Raw genomic sequence first — 9736 nt, forward strand, 5'->3', positions numbered from 1 at the left:
TCATTTAAATACTCTTGCAGTTGACACGAACCTTATAAAAGGTACAGCCTCCATGAAGGTATCGAACTAATGTGTGACCAACCAACTTCCAGGGCCTGGAAGGAGGAACTGTGGGATTATATGGAATGATTGCAAGACAAATGTTTAAAGTCCTGATGCTGGAGCCTAATGTGCATGCATCTGTGCCTTAGCTCCTGACTCCTCCCTGAATCTTGAAGAGAGTTGGCAGAAATGTATACAGGCTTATAAAGTGGTGTTTCTAGTATCAAATGACAGTGTAGCATTTGCTTCCCCTAAAATTTCCAAGGTGGTGCCCAATGTGAAACAAAAAGCTTATCTTTGTTATGTATATCCCACCCCAGATACCACCCCTACATACTCAAAGTGAAAGGCAGGAGACAACTCAACTGGAAATCCAGAACCTGTTTGGACTGGATTATCAGCAACTATGAGATTTTTGTGGCTTGTGCCCATAGGCCATCGAAGCTCTGAAGTAGTATGGCCAACACTAAAGAACAGGCAAAGTCATACCTTTCTTTTCTGTTCTGTTCTTGACTATCTCAGGGTTTATAAGTTTTTGTAAGCCCTAAAGATGATCAAGGGGCGATTAGCAATTCCCCATGTCATGCCCAGACCACATTCCAAGTAATTGGAACAATTTGACTGCAAACATGAAGCTTCCTATTAAGTAGCTTAACATCCAAGTGCTGTTGGGGTAGGGAGGGTAAAACGTAAGAGTAGAAGTGGGATAGCCTGTGGGAGGGTAGATGAGAGCCTCTGAGCTCATTATATCGAATAGAAAGGGGGATTACATAGTCTACATTTAAATGAAAAAGTGTTCACGTTATAGCAGCTGAGAAGAATCTCAGACTAAGCAATGGTTGGTTGTTAATGCAGAACCATCAGCTGTGGGGAGATTTCCTTAAGACTGGCCGACAAAACCTGCCTAAACCTTGTGAAACTAGGCTCATATTTGCAAGGAGAGGAGACTTGCACAAGAATCTAGATGGTAAGTCCTCCTGGTAAAATGGTGAATTAGAAGCTGACTTCAGGCAACCTAGAAACAGAGTATCTGGAAAAGGAAAAAACAACAACAACAACAGAGATCGAAAGGAGAGAAGCTTTGCTAATTCACAGAAGTGATAGAGCAGTCCTAAATGGGAAAACCTATACATCCCTCTATGTGGCTCACGGAATGTCACAGGAAATGACACAGAAAGAATGACAGAACCAGACATATCATTCCACATCTAATTATGTAAATTTTCATGGCGTGAATGATGAACTCCTGTACCTAAATTCACAGTAGACTGGAGGATTGAATGTGTGCAAAGGGGGCATAAGGGGGCAGCAATGGAAATAACAAAGTACAGTGATGTGTAGTAAAAATACACCCCAAAACCCATTTGTTTTCCAAGAACCAAAATATGAAAAGAAAGCGATCTATTAAACAGTAATATTGATACCCTAGCATCCTTCATACAGTGTGAGATTTGACCTTGGCTAATAACTGAGGACCATGAGAGATCTAGAAAAACTGTTTCATGAATTAACCTAAGTAGAACCACCAGTTAAATATCCATATTTTGACTATCTTAGCAGTACACAATTGTGAGATCTTGTAAGAGTTAAAGCAGTTTTGTAGGATCTTTATAGGATTTCTTAAAGAAGAAGGTACCCAGATCTGTACAGGATGGAAAGAGCAGAGTCTAGTGCTATTGGCTCAAAGGGAGCCTTATATGATTTCTGGAAGGTCTTTGAACTCTTCTTTAGAGAATTCCAATGTGATATTCCATCTGGCATTCTCAGCAGAGGTGAGTCTTCAAAGCCCAGGCTTTTCTTTCATCTATAGCTTAATTTCTTTTCTCTTCACAAATGTTCCTAGGACTGACATGGAGAAGAAAACACCCCTGCGGCTCTCATTCCATTCTAGCTTTATTGTTTTCATGATTGTAGAGTTAAAAATCAAGAATATAACTGCAACCTGGACACATACGGCAAGGGCAGAGCAAACACGTCTGCAATTTTTTGTCATGATCATGGCAACAGCTTTCAACTGAGACCTGGGCGTCTTCAACAAGCTTTCAGGAAAATCACTGAAATAGTCCCTTGACTCAAGTATATTCAGAGAAATAGACATTTTTTTGTGAAAATTATGCCCAAAGTCACTAAAGGCAATTCCCTGAAATATAGCATCTTTGATACTTAAGGAGCTAAATACTTTACAATCAGGATCTGACTCACCATACGAAACAGGAGTCATCTAGGAAAAACAAAACAAAAACAAAACAAAACAAACAAACAAAAAAAACTAGCAGATGATCTTGCTGGGATGGTTCTGCCATGAACTGTAAAGTTATGATAAATTTGCTTCTTTAGGCACGACCAAGAAGATTACATTTTAAGAAAGATTTCTAATATTAATATGTTTTCCTGTTAACTATATGTGTGTGTGCATGTATACATATATCTATAAATCACTAGCTATTAGCCCACCATTTTGAGCAGATTTCTGTAGAATAGTGGAGATATGCTATCTTATAGTGATGTTGTATAGACAAATAGATGATTTCTTAATTCTTAGTGATGATAAGAATTCCTAACATTATATTAGTAATTATTAAGATCTTTTATAATAGGATTCCTTTCTGATGTCAAAACTGCAATGAGACCTCTGCCAATCTTTAAGTGTCATGAGTTAATTGCTTCAGAGATAGGAAGAGGACATTTACAACTTAGAACACATTCCAAGAGATTGTTCAACAATTAATCAAAGTTTATAAAAAGGGAACCGAGGATTTGCTAGAGGTACAAGGACAGAAGGTAAAACACTGCCTGGGTTTATCTATACGAAACTTCAATGATAACTTAGTTATGGTCTTTAAATCTCCATGGACTTGTTGAGCTTGTGACAGATAATGGATATTTAGTCAGATAATTACTCTTAGTGGATGAACATGTAAACATTTTCTGTTGTAAACTTCTTATTCAACTTCTGTTTTGAATTTATTTTTGAACTTCTAGTGAACTTTTGTAAAAAAAAAAAAAAAAGGATGCTTGAATAATTAATAAATTAAAAATAAATTTGGTCTATTGTCCTAGAAAAGGTACAAAACAGTAGGGAAGATTACATGGCCTGGCATTGGGGGTAAAGGCATTGAGAGTAAAGGCTTTATTATTGTCAGAGCAAGAGGAGAGAGAGAGAGAGAGAGAGAGAGAGAGAGAGAGAGAGAGAGAGAGAGAGAGATTAGGAGAAGAGAGCAGAGAGAACCTTTTAGAGAAGCACTTTCTTAGAGAACATTTATAGAAAACTATAAAACTATTTTGGAGAACTTCTCAGAGAGCAAGAGAAGTACGTTGTAGAGAGAATTTAGAAATAAAGACTAAAATCGCTTTTCAGGTGCTTTTTCTTCTTGTGACTTTGGCTTGCAGGCTGGGAGTCAGAGCTGTGCAGCTCCTGAGGAAATAGGACAAAGAGGACTTTACTTAATCCCTAGCAGTTTAACTATGAGGTGCTGAACGCCAGCGACTGAAGTTTTCTGACCTCAGAGGAACTCAGACAGGCAGATCCGCTACTGCAGCAAAGTGACTTAGACTTAAGACAGGTAAACATTTTATTATCAAACAGCAACCCCAAATATCTTGTAAGACTGAGTCTTGCCCCCTCTGATGCTCTCCCACCTTCAGCTACTTTCAAGAGAGAATGAGAAAGAAGAATAGCCAGGGCTGGCCCCCAGCATGTACATAGATTAGTAATGTACGGTGGGGGGGGGGGTTGGGGGTGGAGGAGGGGCGGGGAGTGACCTAAACTGTATGCAATAAAAAACTAGCATAAACATCATGGCTTAGTGTGTACAGAGTTAGTCATTCACTAGCCCTGCATGAGCAAGAAAGTGGGAGCTGAAGGTCATGTGGGGCCTAGAGGTTTGGCGGTGACATAGCCCACTCTTCCCGCATTCCTTTGGGCAGCTTTAGTCACGTGGCGCCAACCTAGCTGCAAGGAAGACTGCTAAAAGAAGGTTTGAGAATGTGGTGAGCATTAAATGTCTCTTTTGTAAGTTACAAAAACTGGAAGAAATGTTACTCCACAGGAAGGTCATATTTAGTTAGTATTGGACTAATTTTGTGTTCTGTGGTGGCACCAGACTCTCCAGTTTCGAGAACCATGGTCTTTGACGTGAGCAGCCAAGTTCAGTTACATTCTTCCAAATTTTTTGTCCTAAGTGATGCAGTTTTCTTGGTTTTCTTAATCGCCTATATTCTTTGTTAAGAAGTTTTAGTCATCAAGACTGATTACAATGCACTTGATAATGTTTTCCACTCGTATTCGGTTTAAGCATAAAGTGGGGGTTTTGCTATTTCTACAAGCGTCATTAATGACTGTTTATTCCGTTCAACATTCTTGTTTCCTTTTATATTAATATAAAACCCATTTGAATTGTCACCATAGCCATAACAGCACAATATTTCAAGAGTTCTGCATGACATGAGAAATACACAAGCACCATCTTCCTCCACTGAATCATTGTGTCAAAACACTGTGCTTTTTATTAGTGAGCACTGACAACTCTAGGGATGGCTCCTGGAGCTCACTAGTCATCCAACATCTAATCACGTAATTTTAGAAGGGGGTATATGGTTCATGGAGTGAATAATGAACTTTCAGAAAATTTACTTACAATATTTCAGGCAAAGGTGATAATGTAAAATGCCATTTAATTAATGGCAAGATTATTAATTAATTATTAACAATATACCAAGAAAATAAATTACCTGCTAAATGCTTCCTCTTCTTTGACAACATTTTGACTTGTACCTGAGGAGTTATTTATTCCAATGTAAGAAAGAAATAGAACTCTTCCACCATAAGAAAATTTCTAACTACTGATAGGAGTATAGTATATTTACATGAACAAGATTATATATACATGTGTGTAAACATAAACAAAAATGTGTATATATAAACAAGAATATACATATATGTGTATGAACAATATTATGAATAAATATGAACAAGAATATATATTTACATATGTGTATAAATATGTAGCCTAATATATGTGTGTATGTAAACAAGTATATATGTAAGTATATATGTGTGGTACAGGAACAATTTTATGTATATATATTATATATATATAATATATATTATATATATATATATATATATATATATATATATATATGCATACGTGTGTGTGTGTGTGTGTGTGTGTGTAAACAAACATACCTGTGTCCCACACTGTGGGATGATGTTTTCTAACATACTTTTACGACACAGAAATTTGACTATGCCATTACCATGGAACATAGTCAAAGAAAACAATGTTCCAAAGAAATTGTAAAGTATACTCAGTATTCATGGTTTCCATAGTGTTAAATGATTGGAGGTCCTTCCTTTCTCTTATTCCCTCCTTCTCACCCTCCCTCCCTCTACCCCTCTCTCCATCCACCCATCCCTTCATCCCTCCTATTGCTCTTCACTTAGTTTTCCTTAATATGTTAGCTGCCATGCTCAAGTTTGCTCTGCAGTGATCTTTCCTTCAGGATCTGTGACCGTAGCTAGGTTCTATGGCCATGCTCAAGCTTCAAAGAAGCTGAAGGTACACAATGACTACCATTATCTCAGTAACTCATGTGCTTTTTGCACTCAAGACCTACTTTGCTCACAGAAACAGGGCTCTGTCAGCAAAGCACACACACACACACACACACACACTAAATAAATCTAAAAGGATGGTGTCTTCATATTTCTTAATGAACTATTGAGTAGTGAGAGTTGAGGATGCTGAATCTCAGAATTATTGGCCAATATTAAGTGCAATTAAGCATTAAGAACAAAATACCATTTGTGGGCCCGATCCTGCTTCTGCCCTTGGTATATTTAAGCACCTTTATGAGCCTGTCTGGAATGAAAGGAATGAAGCTTGCGTTACTGGTTTGCTGGATCTTGGTCCAGCAGAATGAGTGCCTGTGGGAGGAGACCTTCTCTGAGAGAGTATTCAGTGTTACAGTTCTTCTTTATGGGGAAAACGAAACAGTTCTTCTGCACGATATTCTGTGAAACAGTAGCTCTCTTTTATTGAAGGTGCACAAAGGCATATATAGACATTGGGAAGTGGGTAGAGGTTTTTAAGGAAAGTGTAAGTTATTGGCTGGGGCTGAGGTGCTGGGAATGCTTTATTTACACAAAGAGGGATCCTGGATGCTTAAACATCTAATTTAGCTAAGACACTATGCTGTGTGACAACCTCAAGAAGGATGGAAGTGGGAGTTGTGTGGATCATGGGGCTAAAGACTGCAGGACACAGAGGCAGAGAGTGGGGAGAGATCAGTCCTTATTACTGCTGGTTGCAAGATGTGAGTTTGGGCTCAAAATGAGACTTTGGAGTTTTGGAAGCTTTTCCCCTCACTTTTGTTCCCGGCCTGTTCTCCTTGGTTGCACTTACGACACATCTACCGTAAGTAAAATGCTGGTAGTGAAAAAGGTAAAGGAGCATGTTCTTAGCACAGGGGCCAAGAAGAATGCTCGAAGGCCACAGAGTGTTGGGATCTGAGAGTCCACAGCGTTGGGCTGTAGAACTTTCTACACCAGCTGCTGCAGAGACCGAGAGTACACATGGGAGTGGTTTCCACTACCCCAAACTCATAGGCTTGCATATAAACTCTGGTTCCTAAAGCTGGCAATATTGTGTGGTCAGTCATGTTTGTATCACACACCTGGCCTCAGAGTTCTAGCTTGGCTCAAAGTTGATTTATTTCCAAGGATCCTCTGCTTTCTTAAAGCCCATAATGTACTTACATTAAAAGAAAGAAGCCACTTACCAGAACAAATTTGGTATCAAACAAACGGTCTCATGTAAATAAAATCAAAGAGAAAATCATGGCAGTCACCTTCGTGTGTGAGATGGGGTAGATATATTGTAGTTTGGGCAGGGGGTGCCTATTTGCCGGCTGGGTGTTTTACTTCAGCTATTTGCCTTCCCCCTTCCCCTCTCCAACCCCTTTTTGAATTTCATATTTGTTTTTAGTCCTGGAAATCTTACTATAAGCATGCTCATATATTTACTTATTGTTGTTGTTTTTATTGCCAATTGTCATTAAGATTAACAGTGAACTACTAAAGCGAAGTCCTGGCATTCCTACTTTGATCTTACATTTGTATATTTGATCTTAGCCAAAAGACCAAGAAGTGTTTCTGCACTACTTTTAAAAGTTGGAAAAAAACTTTCCCTACTGATGTCCTGGTTCTGTCTTCTCTCCTTGCCTGTGTTTGCTTCTCCATCTCCTCACAACCATGGAACATGACACTTCTCCCACAGAGTCCTTGTAGCACACAAGTTAGGATTTAGTTAGTTTTCAATTTGTCTGAAGGAGTAATACTTAGATTCATGAAAACAGTTATCTTCAGAAATTACAAAACCATGGTCTCAAAAATAATTATTCTCTTTGGTAAAAGCTGTGTAAATCATACCCATCCTCTCTCATAACTGTTGGATTCACCTGCTGAGAAGTGTGGTTGGAAAAAATAGTAAGCCTCTAGCCATAGCCAAACTCACAACCATTTGACCACAATTGTAGCCTTTCTATAATTGTCTTTCTTCCTTATCATTTTAATTTGTCTTCCACCCTCCAAAGACTTTATATAAATGTTATTAACACATAGTGTATACATATATATGATACACACACACAAACACACCACACACACACACACACACACACAGAGATAGACATGATATTCCACCCCAAACACACCACACACACACACACACACACACACAGAGAGAGAGAGAGAGAGAGAGAGAGAGAGAGAGAGAGAGAGAGAGAGAGAGACATGATATTCTACCCCTTGATAACATTCACATAAAAACACTTCACTTTAAAACATAACCTTTCCTTTATGGTTGTTCTCAAGAGTTCATGTTAACATCATACTGTAACTTAATGCAGTAAAATTTAAAAGTTAATACTCTTTAAATGTTTTTGACAATTTAAAAGTCCAAATTCTCTTTACAAATCTGAAGTCTCTTAATTATGTGAATCCTGTAAATTCCAAAGTGTTGCATACTTTCTTCTTGTAAGAGAGAAGAACTGGAGGATAGTTCTAATTGAATTAAAGCAAAACCTAAATTAAACAGTGTAAATCAACTCCTGTAGCTTAGCATTCAGTGTCTGGAAGTGATTTATGCTCTTCTGGGTTCCAAAGAGCTTGTATGGTCCCTACTTCTCTTACTTCTTTTGCTCTGCAGGCCACGGTAAGCACACCTTGTCTTGTAGGCTCTGGCTGGCTCCATTCCACACCTGCTACTTACTCTCTTATGTGGTTTTCCCAATAACTTAGAGTCTCCACTGCAACTGAGGCTGCACCTTCATCAATGGCTCCTCCTGGCCTCTTTTTAAGAACTCCATAACTCCTTCAGTCCTACAAGCTTTAATGCCATCAAACCCAGTACAAACTCAGTTGTCAGCCTGAGCCACAACCCTGGCCTGGGTAGACCATGCTTATGTTGGCTGATCCTGAGGATGCATTTTCCTAAGATTTTGCCTCAATGATTCCAGTCTCTTAAGTCACAGCTGATGTTCCAGCCAAAGAAAACCAGTATCCATTACCCTAGTTACAGGTCAAAAGGTCCTGTACTTTTGAACACGTCCACAAATTTGAAACTATTACACAATCAGCCCCGGTAAAGCCTGCTTTTCTCTGAAAGCTCTCAAGCTAGGCCTCCATTGTCTGCACTTCTCTCAGCATTATCTCCCAAGCTCCCACAGAACTACCCACTAAATTCTAAGCACTCAACAGTTTCTCCAGCTAACCCAAACAACACATTCTGGTCTGTCACAGCTGTGAACCAATTCCAGTAACAATTTTATTCCAGATTTATTTGTGCTCTTGTGATAAACACAAAACATGACTAATAAATCACTTGGGGAGAAAGGGGTCTGTTTCATTGTATGGGTTAGTGTATGGAGCAAAGGAAGCCCTGAGTAATAGAAGTCCTGAGTGAAGGTGTATTGTAGACATAGGGAGCACCAGGTTGAAGATTCTAAGGCCTTGGAGCCACAGGAAACTGGCAAAACTGGTTCTACATACAGCTAAGACTTAGAAAGGCAATGCTTCACATATTTTCCTCTGGTCCAAGTACAGGTGTTTATGGATGATCAATCAATGTGTATAAAAATTAGCAACTACAGTTTCCTCCTCCTCCTGGATTTTTACAGCCTGAGATTATTTGCCTACAGAGACTTCCTACTAAAACTAGCTAGCCCCTCCCTCTGTGCTATAGTTAATAAACTTCTTGCGGTTCCAGGTTGCCAGTGGCAGTAGGTGACTTCTATCAGAATTTTGTAGAATATAACACATTAGTGATTAAGCCCAAGTTACCAAGAATGCATCTGTGCCATGTTAAGGAAAGAAATAAAATCACTTCCTTAAAATCGTTTAGCCAAGAGTAAGTCCCAACTGAAATTTTCTACTTCATGTGCTCTGTGTCTTCCATACACTTTCTGTTGGATGCATCTGAATCTGTGTCCCTCTGAAGATTGTCTTGTGAATCTGTTTGTTTCCGTGTCTTCATGAGTTTATCCCTATGTGTGTCTGTTTCCTGAATTGTGTGTAAGAGTAGTATCTACCTGCAAATAGTGTGGCCGTTGGCATCTGTCTTTAACAAAGGGCTTTGCTCTATCTTTGTCGAACTGCATAAAAAGCATCACATGGGGGGTAAGAATGGATACT

At 38.9% G+C, this 9736-nt stretch overlaps 1 long non-coding RNA gene across 1 annotated transcript in view; it reads left to right on the forward strand.

The window, feature by feature from the left end:
• Positions 1-3878: 3878 nt before the first annotated feature.
• Positions 3879-9736, forward strand: part of LOC143438568 (uncharacterized) — a 15207-nt gene continuing 9349 nt past the window's right edge. Inside the window, exon 1 of the long non-coding RNA XR_013107316.1 lies at positions 3879-4032. This is a non-coding gene — a long non-coding RNA (uncharacterized LOC143438568). The remainder of the gene's footprint in view (positions 4033-9736) is intronic.

This window comes from Arvicanthis niloticus, chromosome 25 (genome assembly GCF_011762505.2).
Source record: "Arvicanthis niloticus isolate mArvNil1 chromosome 25, mArvNil1.pat.X, whole genome shotgun sequence".
NCBI classification, from domain to species: domain Eukaryota; kingdom Metazoa; phylum Chordata; class Mammalia; order Rodentia; family Muridae; genus Arvicanthis; species Arvicanthis niloticus.